Consider the following 22,410-nt stretch of genomic DNA (forward strand, 5'->3'; position numbering starts at 1 on the left):
ACATCAAAAGGTTCAAGTTCAAGATGGAATCGCTCAGGGCGGTTATTGCGAGCCTGGAGGAGGGGGATTACATGGTATCCCTAGACATCAAGGATGCGTATCTGCATGTCCCTATTTACCCTCCGCACCAGGAGTACCTCAGATTTGTGGTACAGGACTGTCACTATGAGTTCCAGACGCTGCCATTTGGGTTATCCACGGCACCGAGGGTCTTTACCAAGGTAATGCCGAAATGATGATACTCGTTCGCAAGAAGGGGGTTTTAATTATCCCGTACTTGGACGATCTCCTGATAAAGGCGAGGTCCAAGGAACAGTTGGTAGTGGGGGTGGCACTTTCTCAGGAAGTGCTACAACAGCACGGCTGGATTCTCAATATCCCGAAGTCACAGCTGGTCCCGACGACACATCTTCTGTTCCTGGGAATGATTCTGGACACAGACCAGAAAAGGGTGTTTCTTCCAGTGGAAAAAGCCGAGGAATTGTCCTCTCTAGTCAGAGACATCCTAAAACCAGGAAAAGTGTCGGTACATCAATGCACACGAGTCCTGGGAAAAATGGTAGCCTCGTACGAGGCGACACCATTCGGACGGTTCAACGCAAGGACGTTCCAGTGGGACCTGTTGGACAAATGGTCCGGGTCCCATCTCCAGATGCAACAGCGGATAACCCTGTCGGCAAAGACCAGGGTGTCACTGCTGTGGTGGCTGCAGACGGCTCATCTACTAGAGGGCCGCAGATTCGGAATACAGGACTGGGTCCTGGTGACCACGGATGCCAGCCTTCGGGGCTGGGGGGCAGTCACACAGGGAAGAAATTTCCTGGGGCTGTGGTCAGCTCAGGAGATATCGCTGCACATAAACATTCTGGAGCTAAGGGCCATCTACAATGCCCTAAGTCAGGCAAGACCCCTGCTTCACAACCGGCCGGTGCTGATACAGTCAGACAACATCACGGCAGTCGCCCATGTAAACATACAGGGCGGCGCAAGAAGCAGGAGGGCAATGGCAGAAGCCACAAGGATTCTCTGATGGGCAGAGAATCATGTGTTAGCACTGACGGCAGTGTTCATTCCGGGAGTGGACAACTGGGAAGCAGACTTCCTCAGCAGGCACGACCTCCACCCGTGAGAATGAGGACTTCATCCAGAAGTCTTCCAGATGCTGGTAAACCGTTGGGAAATACCACAGGTGGACATGATGGCGTCCCGCCTCAACAAATAGCTAAAAAAGTATTGCGCCAGGTCAAGAGACCCTCAGGCGATCGCTGTGGACGCTCTAGTGACACCATGGGTGTACCAGTCGGTTTATGTGTTTCCTCCTCTACCTCTCATACCCAAGGTACTGATAATAAGAAGAAGGCGAGGAGTGAAAACTATTCTTGTGGCTCCAGATTGGCCAAGAAGAGCTTGGTACCCGGAGCTTCAAGAGATGCTCGCAGAGGACCCTTGGCCTCTGCCGCTCAGACAGGACCTGCTGCTGCAGGGGCCTTGTCTGTTCCAAGACATACCGCGGCTGCGTTTGACGGCATGGCGGTTGAAAGCCGGATCCTAAAGGAAAAGGATATTCCGGAGGAAGTCATCCCTACCCTGATCAAGGCCAGGAAGGATGTCACCGCAAAGCATTATCACCGCATTTGGCGGAAGTATGTTGCTTGGTGTGAGGCCAGGAAGGCCCCAACGGAGGAATTTCAACTGGGTCGTTTCCTACATTTCCTGCAAGCAGGTGTGACTTTGTGCCTCAAATTGGGGTCCATTAAAGTCCAGATCTCGGCCCTGTCGATTTTCTTCCAGAAAGAACTTTCTTCGCTACCTGAAGTTCAGACTTTGTCAAGGGAGTGCTGCATATTCAGCCTCCTTTTGTGCCCCCAGTGGCACCTTGGGATCTCAATGTGGTCTTGGATTTTCTAAAATCACATTAGTTTGAGCCACTTAAGACCATGGATTTAAAATATCTCACGTGGAAAGTGGTCATGTTGTTGGCTCTGGCTTCGGCCAGACGTGTGTCAGAATTGGCGGCTTTGTCCTGTAAAAGCCCCTATCTGATTTTCCATATGGATAGGGCAGAATTGAGGACTCGTCCTCAGTTTCTCCCAAAGGTGGTCTCAGCGTTTCACTTGAACCAACCTATTGTGGTGCCTGCGGCTACTAGGGACTTGGAGGATTCCAAGTTTCTGGACGTAGTCAGGGCCCTGAAAATATATGTTTCCAGGATGGCTGGAGTCAGGAAAACTGACTCGCTATTTATCCTGTATGCACACAACAAGTTGGGTGCTCCTGCTTCTAAGCAGTCTATTGCGCGCTGGATTTGTAGCACTATTCAGCTGGCGCATTCTGAGGTGGGCTTACCGCAGCCTAAATCAGTGAATGCCCATTCCACAAGAAAGGTGGGCTCATCTTGGGCGGCTGCCCGAGGGGTCTCGGCCTCGGCTTTACAACTTTGCCGAGCTGCTACTTGGTCAGGGGCAAACACGTTTGCAAAATTCTACAAATTTGATACCCTGGCTGAGGAGGACCAGGAGTTCTCTCATTCGGTGCTGCAGAGTCATCCGCACTCTCCCGCCCGTTTGGGAGCTTTGGTATAATCCCCATGGTCCTTTCGGAGTCCCCAGCATCCACTAGGACGTTAGAGAAAATAAGATTTTACTCACCGGTAAATCTATTTCTCGTAGTCCGTAGTGGATGCTGGGCGCCCATCCCAAGTGCGGATTGTCTGCAATACTTGTAAATAGTTATTGTTACAAAAATTTGGGTTGTTATTGCGAGCCATCTATTCAGAGGCTCCTTTTTTGTTATCATACTGTTAACCGGGGTTCCTATCACGAGTTACATGGTGTGATTGGTGTGGCTGGTATGAGTCTTACCCGGGATTCAAAATCCTTCCTTATTGTGTCAGCTCTTCCGGGCACAGTGTCCTAACTGAGGCTTGGAGGAGGGTCATAGGGGGAGGAGCCAGTGCACACCAGGTAGTCCTAAATCTTTCTTAGAGTGCCCAGTCTCCTGCGGAGCCCGTCTATTCCCCATGGTCCTTACGGAGTCCCCAGCATCCACTACGGACTATGAGAAATAGATTTACCAGTGAGCAAAATCTTATTATTCCTACACCACTTGACCCAAAATTATCTTACAAACGACCACAGCATGTTCATCAAACTACTGTTTCTTATTTCAATTCATGGAATTCTCACCAAATGTAACACATTCTACACTCACCCTAAAACTCACCCCTCTGTGCACATTACAGCTTCTATTCTCCACTCCCCTCTTCTAACCACTCATGAGCTTTATACTTACTTCTCTGCAAGTACTTTGACAACCACAATTGGCCACCAGAATAAACACTCGCAAACATCCACCAATATTTATCTCACTCTTCTGCTTTTATTAGCTGGTGCCATATCACCAAATCCAGGCCCCAACCACCTGTCCCTCTCACACTCAGCTGTCTCAAAACAACATAGAAATCCATCTAACCTCATAAATATCACGTGTCTCCCATCTCCCTCCAAGTCACTAAAATGTGGCTTATGGAATGCACGATCTGTTTGTAACAAATTACCATCCATCCATAACCTCTTCATATCTCACAACTTTAATCTGCTGGATATAACAGAAACCTGGCTCACGCAATCAGACACGGCCTCCCATGCAGCACTGTCACACGGTGGTTTCCACTTCACACACACCCCCAGGCCTGGTAATAGTAAAGGTGGTGGGGTTGGAATCTTACTTTCCCAATTTTTCACATACACTTTTCTACCTCAGGTTCCATCACTTGCATTCACATCATTTGAAGTTCACTCTATCAGGATTTTCACCCCCTTCTCTCTGCATTTTGCAGCTATCTATCACCCTCCTGGGCAAGCCAAACAACAATTTCTAGAAGATTTTTCTGCCTGGCTCCCACACATCTTATCCTCTGACATCTCCTCCATCATTATGGGTCGATATCAATATAGCTCTTGACAGTCCACAATCTGTTCATGCCTCCAAACTCCTCTCTCTAACCTCCTCTCTTGGCCCCACCCAATGGTCTGACTCCTCTACTCATTAGAAGGGCCACTGCCTTGATCTTGTGTTCACCAGGCTCTGCTCAGTTTCTGAATTCATTAAGACTCCTTTCCCTCTCTCTGATCACAACTTGATCACCTTCACAATCTCTTCTATTACTCTAAATTCTATGACACTAAAACCTAGCAAGCCTCCTCTAACCTGCAGAAATACTAACAATATACATTTTCAACAACTTTCCACTTCTCTGCAACAACTGCTCTCACCAATCTCTACATTTACCACACCTGACACTGTTGTATCCCACCTGACCCTAGAGAGTGCCCTTGATGAAGTGGCTCTGGCTACCCATCACACTCCACGTAGGCTTAGATGTCAACCATGGCACTATAAATCAACAAGACATCTACAAAAACTGACACGTAAAATAGAACGTCGGTGGCGTAAATCTTAGAATCCAAGTGACTTCCTCACATATAAGACTACCTACCACTCCTATCGTCAGGCCCTGGACACTGCCAAACAAACATATTTCCAATCTCTCATCTCTTCTCATTCCACCAACCCCAAATGACTTATTAATACATATAAATCACTTCTTTACCCTCCCTCACCTCCCCCACTAGCTACTATCAGTGCACAAGAACTTGCCTCCTACTTCAAGGATAAGATTGATAAAATCTGAGATGAAATGGTATGCTCTTCCTCAGCCAGTGACCTGCTCAATTCCCTACCTGAACCCTCTGGCACTTTCTCTTCATTTGATCCCACAAGTGAAGATGAAGTATCAACACTCTTTCCATCCTCCTACTCCACTACCTCTCCTCTTGATCCTATACCCTCACAGGTCAGTAAAACTTTGTCTCCTGTGCTTATCCCAACCTTAACTAAAATCTGTAATCTCTCTTTCTCTACTGGTATCTTTCCTTCTCTGTTTAAGCATGCAGTGATTACTCCCATTACTAAACAAACACAACTCTGACCCAAACACACTCTCTAACTACCGTCCCATTTCTCAGCTACTAGATCCCTTCAAGCTACTTGAGAGACTTGCCTACACTCGCCTTACACACATTCTTAACTCCCACAACTTATTGGACCCACTTCAGTCAGGCTTTCATGCCCATCACTCCACAGACACTGCACTGACCAAAGTACTGAATGATCTAGTCACTGCTAGATCTAAAGGCCATTACACACTACTCATTCTTCTAGATCTCTCTGCTGCTTATGACACTGCTGACCACTCTCTTCTCAAACAAACACTACAATCCCTAGGTCTTCAGGACACGGCCCTCTCCTGGTTCTCATCCTACCTATCTAATCGCTCTTTCAGTGGTCACTTCTCTGATTCTATCTCTTCTTCTCTACCTCTATCAGTTGGAGTACCGCAAGGCTCAGTCTTGGGTCCCCTGCTGTTCTCAGTCTATACCTCATCTCATCGCTGGGTGATCATATCATACAACCCATTAAGAACCTAGCAATCTGGTGGACCATTATGCAACAGGTAGCATCTATCCTTGTGTATCAATGCCTATTTCCCCATAGATTGTAAGCTTGCGAGCAGGGCCTTCCTACCTCTATGTCTGTCTATTTTTACCCAGTTTTGTTCAATAATTGTTGTTCTACTTGTAAAGCGCAACAGAATATTCTGCGCTATATAAGAAACTGCTAATAAATAATAAATACAACACAGGCCGCTCCCCCTGTATACTATGACAACACAGGAAGCTCCCCCTGTATATTATGACAACACAGGCCACTCCCCCTGTATACTATGACAGCACAGGAAGCTACCCCTGTATATTATGACAACACAGGATGCTACCCCTGTATGCTATGACAGCACAGGCCACTCCCCCTGTATACTATGACGGCACAGGATGCTACCCCTGTATATTATGACAATACAGGCCACTCCCCCTGTATGCTATGACAGCACAGGATGCTACCCCTGTATATTATGACAACACAGGCCACTCCTTCTGTATAGAAAGACAATACATGCCGCTCACCCTATATAATAATAGTAACAAGACACCACAGGCCCCTCCACCTGTATATTATGACAACACAGGCCGCTCCCCCTGTATGTCATGACAACACAGGCCGCTCCCCCTGTATGTCATGACAACACAGGCCGCTCCCACTGTATATTATGACAACACAGGCCGCTCCCCCTGTTTACTATGACGGCACAGGATGCTACCCCTGTATATTATGACAACACAGGCCGCTCCTCCTGTATATTATGACAATACATGCCGCTTACCCTATATAATAGGTGGTCTTTTGTATACCACCGCCGGAATCTCGACACCCGGCATAACGACAACTATTCTCCCTCGTGGGGGTCCACGACGCCCCTGGAGGGAGAGTAAAATAGTGTGGCGCACGTAGCGAGCGCCGGCATACCATACTACACCCCTATATAATAATAGTAACAAGACACCACAGGCACCTCCCCCTGTATAAAAGGGCAACACAGGTCGCTCCCCCTGTAGAGTAGGACAACACATAGCGCTCCCCTATATAGTACAATGCCATATTATGTATACAATAATGGTAACAGCGGGGTCTGCGCCACCTGTATTATGGTAACGGCGGGGTCTGCGCCACCTGTATTACGGTAACGGTGGGGTCTGCGCCACCTGTATTACGGTAATGGCGGGGTCTGCGCCACCTGTATTACGGTAACGGCGGGGTCTGCGCCATCTGTATTATGGTAATGGCGGGGTCTGCGCCACCTGTATTATGGTAACAGCGGGGTCTGCGCCACCTGTATTACGGTAACTGCGGGGTCTGCGCCACCTGTATTATGGTAACGGCGGGGTCTGCGCCACCTGTATTACGGTAATGGCGGGGTCTGCGCCACCTGTATTACGGTAATGGCGGGGTCTGCGCCACCTGTATTACGGTAACAGCGGGGTCTGCGCCACCTGTATTACGGTAACAGCGGGGTCTGCGCCACCTGTATTACGGTAACAGCGGGGTCTGCGCCACCTGTATTACGGTAACGGCGGGGTCTGCGCCACCTGTATTATGGTAACGGCGGGGTCTGCGCCACCTGTATTACGGTAACGGCGAGGTCTGCGCCACCTGTATTACGGTAACGGCGAGGTCTGCGCCACCTGTATTACGGTAATGGCGGGGTCTGCGCCACCTGTATTACGGTAACGGCGGGGTCTGCACCACCTGTATTACGGTAACAGCGGGGTCTGCGCCACCTGTATTACGGTAACAGCGGGGTCTGCGCCACCTGTATTACGGTAACGGCGGGGTCTGCGCCACCTGTATTACGGTAACGGCGGGGTCTGCGCCACCTGTATTACGGTAACGGCGAGGTCTGCGCCACCTGTATTACGGTAACGGCGAGGTCTGCGCCACCTGTATTACGGTAATGGCGGGGTCTGCGCCACCTGTATTACGGTAACGGCGGGGTCTGCGCCACCTGTATTACAGTAATAGGACACTAGAGTGTCAGCCACCTGTACAGGGATAATGCAGCACCAGAGGCTGCTCCAGCTGCACTATAACAAGGCACCAGAGGCTGCTCCCCCTGTAGTACAGAACCTGACACCAGAGCTGCTCAGCCTATAGAATAATAATAATAATATCATTACCTGCTGCCAGACACAGCAATGGCTGCTCTCTGCTCCTGCTGCCTTGTGGGAATGATAGAAGGAAGGCGGAGCTTAGACCAGGGGAAAATGGCCGCCGCTCCTGACGTCACTACACGGCCAGGGAACCTATTGCTGCTGCCGGACTGGTCTACAAGAAAATGGCCGCCGGCCTCCTGTACTGAGGACATGTACGGTAATAGTGATTACAGAAGGCGGAGTTGAGGGCGGCATGGGATGGGAGGGGCCAGACGCTAGGAAGCAGCCTGTGCCAATCAATCCCTACTTCCGGCCTGAGCGGTCCACCTTATTTCCGGTCACTGCATTCCGTTCCACACACAGGAAGATCAGGTGATGGTTGGTTCTAAATCGCGGTTCTAGCGTCTACCATCAGGCAATGGCGTCAGGAGGAGCAGCCTGTGGTGTCCTGTTATTATTATTATACAGGAGGAGCAGCCTGTAGTGTCCTTTTGTTGTTGTTATACAGGAGGAGCAGCCTGTGGTGTCCCTTTGTTGTTATTATTATTATTATACAGGGGGAGCAGCCTATGGTGTCCTGTTTTTATTTTTATAAAGGGGGAGTGGCCGTGGTGTCCTGTTTATTATTATTATTATTATTATAGAGGTGAAGCAGCCTGTGTTGTACTGTTATTTTTATATAGAGGGAGTGGCCTGTGGTGTCCCTGTTGTTGTTATTCAGGGATGTGGTGTCTTATTATTATGATTATTATTATTATTGTTATTATAATACGAAGGGAGTGGTCTGTGAGGTCCTGCTATTATTGTTATACAGGCGGAGCAGCCTGTGGTCTGTTGTTGTTGTTATTATTATTATTATTATACAGAAGGAGCAGCATATGGTGTCCTATTATTATTATTATTATACAGGAGGAGCAGCCTGTGGTGCCCTGTTGTTATTGTTATACAGGGGGAGCAGCCTGTGGTGTCCTATTATACAGCGGGAGCAGTCTATGTTGTCCTGTTGTTGTTATTATTTTTATACAGGAGGAGCAGCCTGTCATTTCCTGTTGTTGTTGTTGTTGTTGTTATTATACAGGAGGAGATGCCTGTGGTGGCCTTTTATTATTGTTATACAGGGAGAGCGGCCTGTGGTGTCCTGTTGTTATTATTATACAAAAGGAGCGTCCTGTGGTGTCCTGTTGTTGTTGTTGTTGTTATTATTATTATTATTATTATACAGGGGGAGCAGCCTTTGGTGTCATGTCGTTGTTGTTATTATTATTATTATTATATAGGGGGAGCAGCCTTTGGTGTCATGTCATTATTAATATACAGGAGGAGCGGCCTGTGGTTTCCTGTTATTATTGTTTTACAGGGGAGCGGTCTGTGGTGTCCTGTTGTTATTATTTAGGAGGAGCAGCCTGTGGTGTCCAGTTGTTGTTATTATTTTTATACAGCAGGAGCAGCCTGTAGTGTCCTGTTGTTGTTGCTATTATTATACAGGGATAGTGGCCTGTGGTGTCCTGGTATTATTATTATACAAGAGGAGCAGCCTGTGGTGTCCTGTTGTTGTTGTTATTATTATACAAGGGGAGCGGCCTGTGGTGTCTTATTATTATTATTATAATAATAATTAATAATACAGGAATAGCGGTGTGTGGTGTCTTGTTGTTGTTATTATTATATAGGAGGAGCAACCTGTGGTGTCCTATTATTATTATAACGGATGAGCAGCCTGTGGTGGTTATTATACTGAGGGAGCAGCCTGTGGTGTCCTGTTGTTGTTGTTGTTATTATTATATAGGAGGAGCAACCTGTGGTGTCTTATTATTATTATTATTATTATAACGGATGAGCAGCCTGTGGTGGTTATTATACTGAGGGAGCAGCCTGTGGTGTCCTGTTGTTGTTGTTGTTGTTGTTATTATTATACAGGGGGAGCCGCCTGCGGTGTCCTGTTATTGTTATCATTATTATTATACAAGAGGAGCAGCCTGTGGTGTCCTGGTATTATTTTTATACAGGAGGAATAGCCTGTGATGTTCTGTTAATATTATTATACACGGGGAGTAGCCTGTGGTGTCTGGTTGTTATTATTTTACAGGGGTAGCAGCCTGTTGTGTCCTGTTACTATTGTTGTACAGGGGGAGCAGCCCGTGGTGTCCTGTTTTTATTATTATACATGGGGAGCAGCCTGTGGTGTCCTGTTATTATTATCATACAGGAGGAGCGGCCTGTGGTTTCCTGTTATTGTTTTACAGGGGGAGCGGTGTGTGGTGTCCTGTTGTTGTTGTTGTTGTTATTATTATTGTTAATCAGAAGGAGCAGCCTGTGGTGTACTGTTGTTGTTATTATTATACAGGCGGAGCAGCCTGTGGTGTCCTGTTGTTATTATTATACAGCAGGAGCAGCCTGTAGTGTCCTGTTGTTGTTATTATTATTATTATTATACCGGGATGTTGGCCTATGATGTCCTGATATTATTATTATTATTATTATACAAGAGGAGCGACCTGTGGTGTCCTATTGTTGTTGTTACTATTATTATTATACAGGGGGAGCGGCCTGTGGTGTCCTATTATTATTATTATTATTATACAGGAATATCAGCCTGTGGTGTCCTATTATTATTATAACGGATGAGCAGACTGTGGTGTTCTGTAATTATTATACAGGAAGAGCAGCCTGTGGTGTCGTGTTATTATACTGAGGGAGCGGCCTGCAGTGTACTGTTATTGTTATTATACAAGAGGAGCAGCCTGTGGTGTCCTGGTATTATTTTTATACAGGAGGAATAGCCTGTGATGTTCTGTTAATATTATTATACACGGGGAGTAGCCTGTGGTGTCTGATTGTTGTTATTTTACAGGGGTAGCAGCCTGTTGTGTCCTGTTACTATTATTGTACAGGGGGAGCAGCCTGTAGTCCGTTAATATTATTGTACAGGGGGAGCAACCTGTGGTGTCCTGTTATTATTGTTATACAGGGGGGGGGGGGGGGGGGGCTGTGGTGTCCTGTTGTTTTTGTTGTTGTTGTTGTTGTTGTTATTATTATTATACAAAAGTAGCGGCCTGTGATGTCTTGTTATTATTATTGTACAGGAGGAGCAGCCTGTGGTATCCTGTTATTATACAGGGGAGCAGCCTGTGGTGCACTGTTGTTATTATTATACAGGGGGAGCAGCCTGTGGTGTCCTATTATTATTATACAGGGGAAGTGGCCTGTGTTCTCCTGTTGTTATTATTACTATTATTATACAAGTGGAGCAGCCTGTGGTGTCCTATTATTATTATTATACAGGGGAAGTGGCCTGTGGTCTCCTGTTGTTGTTGTTGTTGTTATTATACAGCGGGAGCAGCCTGTGGTGTCCTCTTATTATTGTTATACAAGAGGAGCAGCCTGTGGTGTCCTGTTATTTTCATTATACAGGGGGAGCTACCTGTGGTGTCCTGTTGTTGTTGTTGTTGTTGTTGTTGTTGTTATTATTATTATACAGCGGGAGCAGTCTATGTTGTCCTGTTGTTGTTATTATTATTATTATACAGGAGGAGCAGTCTGGGGTTTCCTGTTATTGTTTTACAGGTGGAGCGGCCTGTACTGTACTGTTGTTATAATTATACAGGGATAGTGGCCAGTGGTGTACTGTTATTAATATTATACAGACGGAGCTGCCTGTGGTGTCCCGTTACTATTATTATACAGTGTGAGCTATTTGTTGTGTCCTGTTCTTATTATACAGGGGGAGCTGCCTGTTGTTGTTGTTGTTGTTATTATTATTTAGGAGCAACAGCCTTTGGTGTCCTGTTATTATTATACAGTATGAGCAGACTGTGGTGTCCTGTAATTATTATACAGGAAGAGCAGCCTTAAGTATTGTGTTATTATACAAAGGGAGCGGCCTGTGGTATCCTGTTGTTGTTGTTGTTGTTGTTGTTGTTGTTGTTGTTATTGTTATTTTTATACAAGGGGAGCAGCCTGCAGTGTCCTGTTGTTGTTGTTGTTGTTATTCAGGAGAAGCAACCTGTGGTGTCCTGTTAATATTATTATACACGGGGAGCAGCCTGTGGTGTCCTGTTGTTGTTGTTGTTGTTGTTGTTATTATTATTATTATTATACAGAGGGAGCGGCCTGTAGTGTCCTGTTGTTGTTATTATTATACAGGGGGAGCATCCTGTAATGTCATTTTATTATTACTATAAAGGAGAGCAGAATGGGGTGTCCTGTTGTTATTAGTGCTGTACAGGGGGAGCAGTTTTTTTTTTTTGTACGGTTATTATTATACAGGGACAGCAGCTTGTGGAGTCCTGGTATTATTATTATACATTGGGACTGGTGGTAATGTCCTACAATACAGGAGGAATGGTCTGAGGTGTCCTGCTTTTAAAGACACGTTATTATTTGTATACTGGGTGCAGCCATTAGTGTCACTATTATTATTAATTTATTATGTAATTGTAGGGATTGAAAATATTTCTAAAATTCTAGATTATATTAAAGCAGAGACCATAATATCCCTGGCATGTGTAACAGATGATAATTGGAGCAGTATGAAGCAAATGTATATCCTGGGAGTGTCCCTATGACATCACTTATCTCTATAGTAATAATACAGGGACATGACTGGGGAGGTGAGGGGATCTGGAGGTGTCACAGCGACGTCACTTATATCTATAGTAATAATACAGGGATATGACTAGGAAGGTGAGGGGATCTGGGATTGTCACAGTGACATTACTAATATCTACAGTAATATTACAGGGACATGACTGGAGAGGTGAGGGATCTCAGAGCATTTACATTAATATTCATGTCTCCTCCATTTTGCAGGTTAACACAGTAGTGAAGAAGACTTCCGGTGAGTGTGAGACACCCAGCAGCCATCACATTGTGTGTAGGACTGAGCAGGACCCAGAGCCCCATCACGGTGCCTCCATCTCAGTCACTGACACATGAGAGACACAATGATCAGAAGATCCTGGAACTCACCAACAAGATCATTCAGCTGCTGACTGGAGAGGTGACTGCTGGGAATGGGATATTATGCAGTAACACCAGGGGACGTGTCTGGGTGATGACTGGAGAGATGACTGCTGGGAATGGGGCATTATACAGTAACACCAGGGGATGTGTCTGGGTGATGACTGGAGAGGTGACTGCTGGGAATGGGGCATTATACAGTAACACCAGGGGACGTGTCTGGGTGATGACTGGAGAGGTGACTGCTGGGAATGGGGCATTATACAGTAACACCAGGGGACGTGTCTGGGTGATGACTGGAGAGGTGACTGCTGGGAATGGGACATTATACAGTAACACCAAGGGACGTGCCTGGGTGATGACTGGAGAGGTGACTGCTGGGAAATGGGCATTATACAGTAACACCAGGGGATGTGTCTGGGTGATGATTGGAGAGGTGACTGCCGGGAATGGGGCATTATACAGTTACACCAGGGGATGTGTCCGGGTGATTACTGGAAAGGTGACTGCTGGGAATGGGACATTATACAGTAACACCAGGGGATGTGTCTGGGTGATGACTGGAGAGGTGACTGCTGGGAATGGGACATTATACAGTAACACCAGGGGATGTGTCTGGGTGATGACTGTATCACTGTTTGTGTCCGGTGTCTATAAGGTGTCAGGATGTCACTGTCTATATCTCCATGCAGGAGGGGGAGTATATAGAGGAACACAGGGGTCTGTACAAGGACGTGATGATGGAGAATCACCGGCCCCTCACATTACTGGGTAAGAGGAGACTGTCATGTATTGTACAGGGGAGAGCAGGTATGGGGGCCCCTATATACACACATCATCTGATAATCACATATATACACTGTACTCAGTCACTGTGTGTCTCCTACAGATGGGCCCAGTAACAGAGATACCCCAGAGAGATGTCCCCGTCCTCTGTATTCCCAGGACTGTACAGAGGAGAATCACAGGATCCCACAGGAGGATCAGGTAGGTGGGATCTAGGGTCTCCCCAATATACCAAAGTGACTGTCACTATATGATCTGAAGCTGTGTGTTTTATACACTGATATTACACTATCTGAAATCAGATTTCTCTGACGTCCTAAGTGGATGCTGGGGACTCCGTCAGGACCATGGGGATTAGCGGCTCCGCAGGAGACAGGGCACAAAAATAAAAGCTTTATGACTAGGTGGTGTGCACTGGCTCCTCCCCCTATGACCCTCCTCCAAGCCTCAGTTAGGTTTTTGTGCCCGGCCGAGAAGGGTGCAATCTAGGTAGCTCTCCTGAGCTGCTTAGGATAAAAGTATAGACTTAGTTTTTTTCTTATTTTCAGTGAGTCCTGCTGGCAACAGGCTCACTGCAGCGAGGGACTAAGGGGAGAAGAAGCGAACTCACCTGCGTGCAGAGTGGATTGGGCTTCTTAGGCTACTGGACATTAGCTCCAGAGGGACGATCACAGGCCCAGCCATGGATGGGTCCCGGATCCGCGCCGCCGCCCCCCTTACAGATGCTGAAGAAAGAAAAGGTCCAGAAATCGGCGGCAGAAGACGTCCATGTCTTCCTTAAGGTAGCGCACAGCACTGCAGCTGTGCGCCATTGCTCTCAGCACACTTCACACCGCGGTCACTGAGGGTGCAGGGCGCTGGGGGGGGGCGCCCTGAGCAGCAATGTAAACACTCATTTTGGCAAAAAATACATCACATATAGCCCCTGGGGCTATATGGATGTATTTAACCCCTGCCAGGTTTCCTGTAAAGAGCGGGAGAACAGCCGCCGAGAAGGGGGCGGAGCCCATCTCCTCAGCACACAAGCGCCGTTTTCCCTCACAGCTCCGCTGGTAGGAAGGCTCCCAGACTCTCCCCTGCACTTCTGCACTACAGAAACAGGGTAAAAAAGAGAGGGGGGGCACTAATTTGGCTTGATATTGCTATAAGGGATAGACACTTAATTACAAGGTTGTCCCTATACATATATAGCGTTTTTGGTGTGTGCTGGCAAACTCTCCCTCTGTCTCCCCAAAGGGCTAGTGGGGTCCTGTCCTCTATCAGAGCATTCCCTGTGTGTGTGTTCTGTGTGAGTCGGTACGCGTGTGTCGACATGTATGAGGAGGAAAATGGTGTGGAGGCGGAGCAATTGCCTGTATTAGTGATGTCACCCCCTAGGGAGTCGACACCTGATTGGATGGTCTTATTTAAGGAATTACGTGATACTGTCGGCACGTTACAAAAAACTGTTGACGACATAAGACAGCCGGCAAATCAATTAGTGCCTGTCCAGGCGTCTAAAACACCGTCAGGGGCTCTAAAGCGCCCATTACCTCAGTCGGTCGACACAGACACGGACACTGACTCCAGTGTCGACGGTGAAGAAACAAACGTATTTTCCAGTAGGGCCACACGTTACATGATCACGGCAATGAAGGAGGCTTTGAATATTTCTGATACTACAAGTACCACAAAAAAGGGTATTATGTGGGGTGTGAAAAAACTACCCGTAGTTTTTCCTGAATCAGAAGAATTAAATGAAGTGTGTGATGATGCGTGGGTTTCCCCCGATAAAAAATTGCTGATATCTAAGAAGTTATTGGCATTATACCCTTTCCCGCCAGAAGTTAGGGCGCGTTGGGAAACACCCCCTAGGGTGGATAAGGCGCTCACACGCTTATCAAAACAAGTGGCGTTACCATCTCCTGAGACGGCCGCCCTCAAGGAGCCAGCTGATAGGAAGCTGGAGAATGTCCTAAAGAGTATATACACACATACTGGTGTTATACTGCGACCAGCGATTGCCTCAGCCTGGATGTGCAGTGCTGGGGTGGCTTGGTCGGATTCCCTGACTGAAAATATTGATACCCTTGACAGGGACAGTATTTTATTGACTATAGAGCGTTTAAAAGATGCGTTTCTATATATGCGAGATGCACAGAGAGACATTTGCACCCTGGCATCAAGAGTAAGTGCGATGTCCATTTCTGCTAGAAGATGTTTATGGACACGACAGTGGTCAGGTGATGCGGATTCCAAACGGCACATGGAAGTATTGCCGTATAAAGGGGAGGAGTTATTTGGGGTCGGTCTTTCGGACCTGGTGGCCACAGCAACAGCTGGAAAATCCACTTTTTTACCCCAACTCACCTCTCAGCAGAAAAAGACACCGTCTTTTCAGCCTCAGTCCTTTCGTCCCCATAAGGGCAAGCGGGCAAAAGGCCAGTCATATCTGCCCCGGGGTAGAGGAAAGGGAAAAAGACTGCAGCAGACAGCCTCTTCCCAGGAACAGAAGCCCTCCACAGCTTCTGCCAAGTCCTCAGCATGACGCTGGGGACTTACAAGCGGACTCAGGTGCGGTGGGGGGTCGTCTCAAGAGTTTCAGCGCGCAGTGGGCTCACTCGCAAGTGGACCCCTGGATCCTACAGGTAGTATCCCAGGGGTACAAATTGGAATTCGAGACGTCTCCCCCTCGCAGGTTCCTGAAGTCTGCTTTACCAACGTCTCCCTCCGACAGGGAGGCAGTATTGGAAGCAATTCACAAGCTGTATTCCCAGCAGGTGATAATCAAAGTACCCCTCCTACAACAGGGAAAGGGGTATTATTCCACACTATTTGTGGTACCGAAACCAGACGGCTCGGTGAGACCTATTCTAAATCTGAAATCTTTGAACACTTACATACAAAGGTTCAAATTCAAGATGGAGTCACTCAGAGCAGTGATAGCGAACCTGGAAGATGGGGACTATATGGTGTCCCTGGACATCAAGGATGCTTACCTTCATGTCCCAATTTGCCCTTCTCACCAAGGGTACCTCAGGTTCGTGGTACAGAACTGTCATTATCCGTTTCAGACGCTGCCGTTTGGATTGTCCACGGCACCCCGGGTCTTTACCAAGGTAATGGCCGAAATGATGATTCTTCTTCGAAGAAAAGGCGTCTTAATTATCCCTTACTTGGACGATCTCCTGATAAGGGCAAAGTCCAGGGAACAGTTGGAGGTCAGAGTAGCACTATCTCGGGTACTGCTACAACAGCACGGGTGGATTCTAAATATTCCAAAATCGCAGCTGATCCCGACGACACGTCTGCTGTTCCTAGGGATGATTCTGGACACAGTCCAGAAAAAGGTGTTTCTCCCGGAGGAGAAAGCCAAGGAGTTATCAGAGCTAGTCAGGAACCTCCTAAAACCAGGAAAAGTGTCAGTGCATCAGTGCACAAGGGTCCTGGGAAAAATGGTGGCTTCTTACGAAGCGATTCCATTCGGCAGATTTCACGCAAGAACTTTTCAGTGGGATCTGCTGGACAAATGGTCCGGATCGCATCTTCAGATGCATCAGCGGATAACCCTGTCTCCGATGACAAGGGTGTCTCTTCTGTGGTGGCTGCAGAGTGCTCATCTACTAGAAGGGCGCAGATTCGGCATTCAGGATTGGATCCTGGTGACCACGGATGCCAGCCTGAGAGGCTGGGGAGCAGTCACACTGGGAAAAAATTTCCAGGGCACGTTGTCAAGTCTGGAGACTTCCCTTCACATAAATATACTGGAGCTAAGGGCAATTTACAATGCTCTATGCCTAGCAAGACCTCTGCTTCAAGGTCAGCCGGTGCTGATCCAGTCGGACAACATCACGGCAGTCGCACACGTAAACAGACAGGGCGGCACAAGAAGCAGGAGGGCAATGGCAGAAGCTGCAAGGATTCTCCGCTGGGCGGAAAATTATGTGATAGCACTGTCAGCAGTGTTCATTCCGGGAGTGGACAACTGGGAAGCAGATTTTCTCAGCAGGCACGATCTCCACCCGGGAGAGTGGGGACTTCACCCAGAAGTCTTCCACATGATTGTGACCCGTTGGGAAAGACGAAAGGTGGACATGATGGCGTCCCGCCTCAACAAAAAACTGGACAGGTATTGCGCCAGGTCAAGAGACCCTCAGGCAATAGCTGTGGATGCTCTGGTAACACCGTGGGTGTACCAGTCAGTGTATGTGTTCCCTCCTCTTCCTCTCATACCCAAGGTATTGAGAATTATAAGACGGAGAGGAGTAAGAACTATACTCGTGGCTCCGGATTGGCCAAGGAGGACTTGGTACCCGGAACTTCAAGAGATGCTCACAGAGGACCCATGGCCTCTGCTGCTAAGAAGGGACTTGCTTCAGCAGGGACCCTGTCTGTTCCAAGACTTACCGCGGCTGCGTTTGACGGCATGGCAGTTGAACGCCGGATCCTAAGGGAAAAAGGCATTCCGGAAGAGGTCATACCTACCCTGGTCAAAGCCAGGAAGGAGGTGACCGCACAACATTATCACCGTATTTGGCGAAAATATGTGGCGTGGTGTGAGGCCAGGAAGGCCCCCACGGAGGAATTTCAACTGGGTCGATTCCTGCATTTCCTGCAAACAGGAGTGTCTATGGGCCTCAAATTGGGGTCCATTAAGGTTCAAATTTCGGCTCTGTCGATTTTCTTCCAGAAAGAATTGGCTTCAGTTCCTGAAGTCCAGACATTTGTCAAGGGAGTACTGCATATACAGCCTCCTTTTGTGCCTCCAGTGGCACCGTGGGATCTCAACGTAGTTCTGGGGTTCCTCAAATCACATTGGTTTGAACCGCTCAAATCTGTGGATTTGAAATATCTCACATGGAAAGTGACCATGCTGTTGGCCCTGGCCTCGGCCAGGCGAGTGTCAGAATTGGCGGCTTTGTCTTACAAAAGCTCATATCTGATTTTCCATTCGGACAGGGCAGAACTGCGGACTCGTCCCAGTTTCTTCCTAAGGTGGTGTCAGCGTTTCACCTGAACCAACCTATTGTGGTGCCTGCGGCTACTAGGGACTTGGAGGACTCCAAGTTACTGGATGTTGTCAGGGCCCTGAAAATATATGTTTCCAGGACGGCTGGAGTCAGGAAAACTGACTCGCTGTTTATCCTGTATGCACCCAACAAGCTGGGTGCTCCTGCTTCTAAGCAGACGATTGCGCGTTGGATTTGTAGTACAATTCAGCTTGCACATTCTGTGGCAGGCCTGCCACAGCCAAAATCTGTGAATGCCCATTCCACTAGGAAGGTGGGCTCATCTTGGGCGGCTGCCCGAGGGGTCTCGGCTTTACAACTTTGCCGAGCTGCTACTTGGTCAGGGGCAAACACTTTTGCTAAATTCTACAAATTTGATACCCTGGCTGAGGAGGACCTGGAGTTTTCTCATTCGGTGCTGCAGAGTCATCCGCACTCTCCCGCCCGTTTGGGAGCTTTGGTATAATCCCCATGGTCCTGACGGAGTCCCCAGCATCCACTTAGGACGTCAGAGAAAATAAGAATTTACTTACCGATAATTCTATTTCTCGTAGTCCGTAGTGGATGCTGGGCGCCCATCCCAAGTGCGGATTGTCTGCAATACTTGTACATAGTTATTGTTACAAAAATCGGGTTGTTATTGTTGTGAGCCATCTCTTCAGAGGCTCCTCTGTTATCATACTGTTAACTGGGTTCAGATCACAAGTTGTACAGTGTGATTGGTGTGGCTGGTATGAGTCTTACCCGAGATTCAAAATCCTTCCTTATTGTGTATGCTCGTCCGGGCACAGTATCCTAACTGAGGCTTGGAGGAGGGTCATAGAGGGAGGAGCCAGTGCACACCACCTAGTCATAAAGCTTTTATTTTTGTGCCCTGTCTCCTGCGGAGCCGCTAATCCCCATGGTCCTGACGGAGTCCCCAGCATCCACTACGGACTACGAGAAATAGAATTATCGGTAAGTAAATTCTTATTATTACTAATGTATATTGTTTTGTGGGCTATTTAGGATGACTGCCTGACTGATATAAAGGCAGAAGATACAGAGGGAGAAGAAGAGACGTATGTGACTGATATAAAGGCAGAAGATATAGAGGGAGAAGAAGAGACGTATGTGACTGATATAAAGGCAGAAGATATAGAGGGAGAAGAAGAGACGTATGTGACTGATATAAAGGCAGAAGATATAGAGGGAGAAGAAGAGACGTATGTGACTGATATGAAGGCAGAAGATATAGAGGGAGAAGAAGAGACGTATGTGACTGATATAAAGGCAGAAGATATAGAGGGAGAAGAAGAGACGTATGTGACTGATATGAAGGCAGAAGATATAGAGGGAGAAGAAGAGACGTATGTGACTGATATAAAGGCAGAAGATATAGAGGGAGAAGAAGAGACGTATGTGACTGATATAAAGGCAGAAGATATAGAGGGAGAAGAAGAGACGTATGTGACTGATATAAAGGCAGAAGATATAGAGGGAGAAGAAGAGACGTATGTGACTGATATAAAGGCAGAAGATATAGAGGGAGAAGAAGAGACGTATGTGACTGATATAAAGGCAGAAGATATAGAGGGAGAAGAAGAGACGTATGTGACTGATATAAAGGCAGAAGATACAGAGGGAGAGGAAGAGATGTATGTGACTGATATAAAGGTAGAAGATATAGAGGGAGAAGAAGAGACGTATGTGACTGATATAAAGGCAGAAGATACAGAGGGAGAAGAAGAGACGTATGTGACTGATATAAAGGCAGAACATATAGCGGGAGAAGAAGAGACGTATGTGAGGGGTGATCAGCAGTGTAAGGAGGAGGAGATCCCTACAGATATCAGCACAGGTGAGTAATAAACACTTATTACAGAAGTCACATATTCTCATTGCTCAGTCACTACAGCAATCTCTTATCCTACACCATCCTCTCTTATTACAGACTAATGATGGAAATGTATCTACCCAGTGATGTAGTCTAGGACCATCAGCCCTGTTCTCAGTTGGGTGTTTATAACACAAGGGGCGATATTCAATTGTAATATCGCGCCCGATCTCCCGTCTACAGTGACAGGAGTTTGCGGGGCAATATTCAATTGTCCCCCATTTTTGGTCATATCGCGCCCATAGCAGTTTGGATTAGCTTTGTAAAGCTACTTAACCCAACTAACGTCATGGGCGCAAAAGTTTTGCGCATTTCAGCTCGCCTCCCCCGGGGGTGGTGATCTGAAATGCTAATATTGCGCCCGTCAGCAGCAAAATTTGAATCGGGTGTTTTCTGTTAAAGGCGTTTTCTTCTTTAGGGTCCATAGTGCTCCACAGTCCTTACATCGGGGTGTAGGTGGTAGGAGTTGACCGGGCATCACACAGTTGAGCTTTTATTTCCCAGGATGCTCCGGACCTCCTCCCCATGTACCCCGCCCCTGGCCAGTGGGCAGTTTTAGTGTTGATGCTGGCAGAAGCCGGAGCACCGGTCACACAGCGGAGAGGAATGAATGAGCAGCGCTGGGAGTGTCTCTGAGCGCTGCCGCCGCTGCTCCAACAATCCCCCGCTGGTGCTGCAACGTCAGTGAGGCTAAGAGACTGATGATTCCGGCGTGGTTACTTCCTGATCGCCACGCTAATACAGCATCCAGGACCCAGGACTGCAGCCGGAGGACAGGTAAGGCATTCTCCGGCTCGTGGGACCCACAATACATGTAGTCCGTGCTTCTGCAGGCTCTGATGTGATCCCTGGCTGCTGCTACGGGTTACACTAGACCACCAGGGCATGCATATAATATATATATAGGATAATGGACGCCAGGGTACCTGGTGGGTGATGTCAGCCAGGGGAGGTATGTCCTCTCCCAGAGCCAGATTCCACAGCTGGGTTTCCCTCTCGGCTGCCCCTCCCCCACATGCTTCCCTTATAAGAGTCTCTGAGGGACATTCCAATGGGAATGAGTGTGATGCCAGGCTCTGGGAATGCTGGGTTCTGTCTCCAGAAGTGGCCAGGTTATACATGTCCTAGCCCTACCTACCACTGTGGTGTGAGGAGATGACGTCAGTGCCCATTGTAATTGTTATGTACTTGTGTGTGACTGGTGCTAGCTCTGTGTGTGACTGCATTGTATCTATCCCTTACATGTGAGTGCAGGTGTTCCGGGCTGTGTGACTGCATTGTATCTACCCTTTACATGTGAGTGCGGGTGTTCCGGGCTGTGTGACTGCATTGTATCTGTCCCTTACATGTGAGTGCAGGTGTTCCGGGCTGTGTGACTGCATTGTATCTGTCCCTTACATGTGAGTGCAGGTGTTCCGGGCTGTGTGACTGCATTGTATCTATCCCTTACATGTGAGTGCAGGTGTTCCGGGCTGTGTGACTGCATTGTATCTACCCTTTACATGTGAGTGCGGGTGTTCCGGGCTGTGTGACTGCATTGTATCTGTCCCTTACATGTGAGTGCAGGTGTTCCGGGCTGTGTGACTGCATTGTATCTATCCCTTACATGTGAGTGCAGGTGTTCCGGGCTGTGTGACTGCATTGTATCTATCCCTTACATGTGAGTGCAGGTGTTCCGGGCCGTGTGACTGCATTGTATCTATCCATTACATGTGTGTACAGGTGTTCCGGGCTGTGTGACTGCATTTTATCTGTCCCTTACATGTGAGTGCAGGTGTGTGACTGCATTGTATCTATCCCTTACATGTGAGTGCGGGTGTTCCGGGCTGTGTGACTGCATTGTATCTATCCCTTACATGTGAGTACAGGTGTTCCGGGCTGTGTGACTGCATTGTATCTGTCCCTTACATGTGAGTGTAGGTGTTCCGGTCTGTGTGACTGCATTGTATCTATCCCTTACATGTGAGTGCAGGTGTTCTGGGCTGTGTGACTGCATTGTATCTATCTCTTACATGTGACTGCAGGTGTTCCGGGCTGTGTGACTGCATTGTATCTATCCCTTATATGTGAGTACAGGTGTTCCGGGCTGTGTGACTGCATTGTATCTACCCTTTACATGTGAGTACAGGTGTTCCGGGCTGTGTGACTGCATTGTCTCTATCCCTTACATGTGAGTACAGGTGTTCCGGGCTGT

The 22,410-nt window shown here is 47.7% G+C and overlaps 2 protein-coding genes across 2 annotated transcripts in view; both read left to right on the forward strand.

Moving 5' to 3' along the window:
• The window catches only part of LOC134984519 (zinc finger protein 585A-like), a 189,314-nt gene that overhangs the window by 138,839 nt on the left and 28,065 nt on the right, over nucleotides 1–22,410 (forward strand). The gene's annotated exons all lie outside the window — the stretch shown is intronic.
• The window catches only part of LOC134984531 (retinitis pigmentosa 1-like 1 protein), a 197,596-nt gene continuing 187,604 nt past the window's right edge, over nucleotides 12,419–22,410 (forward strand). The window contains exon 1 of the mRNA XM_063950097.1: nucleotides 12,419–12,606. The gene's annotated coding sequence lies outside the window, so the exon portion shown is untranslated. The remainder of the gene's footprint in view (nucleotides 12,607–22,410) is intronic.

This window comes from Pseudophryne corroboree (genome assembly GCF_028390025.1).
Source record: "Pseudophryne corroboree isolate aPseCor3 chromosome 3 unlocalized genomic scaffold, aPseCor3.hap2 SUPER_3_unloc_6, whole genome shotgun sequence".
NCBI lineage: Eukaryota > Metazoa > Chordata > Amphibia > Anura > Myobatrachidae > Pseudophryne > Pseudophryne corroboree.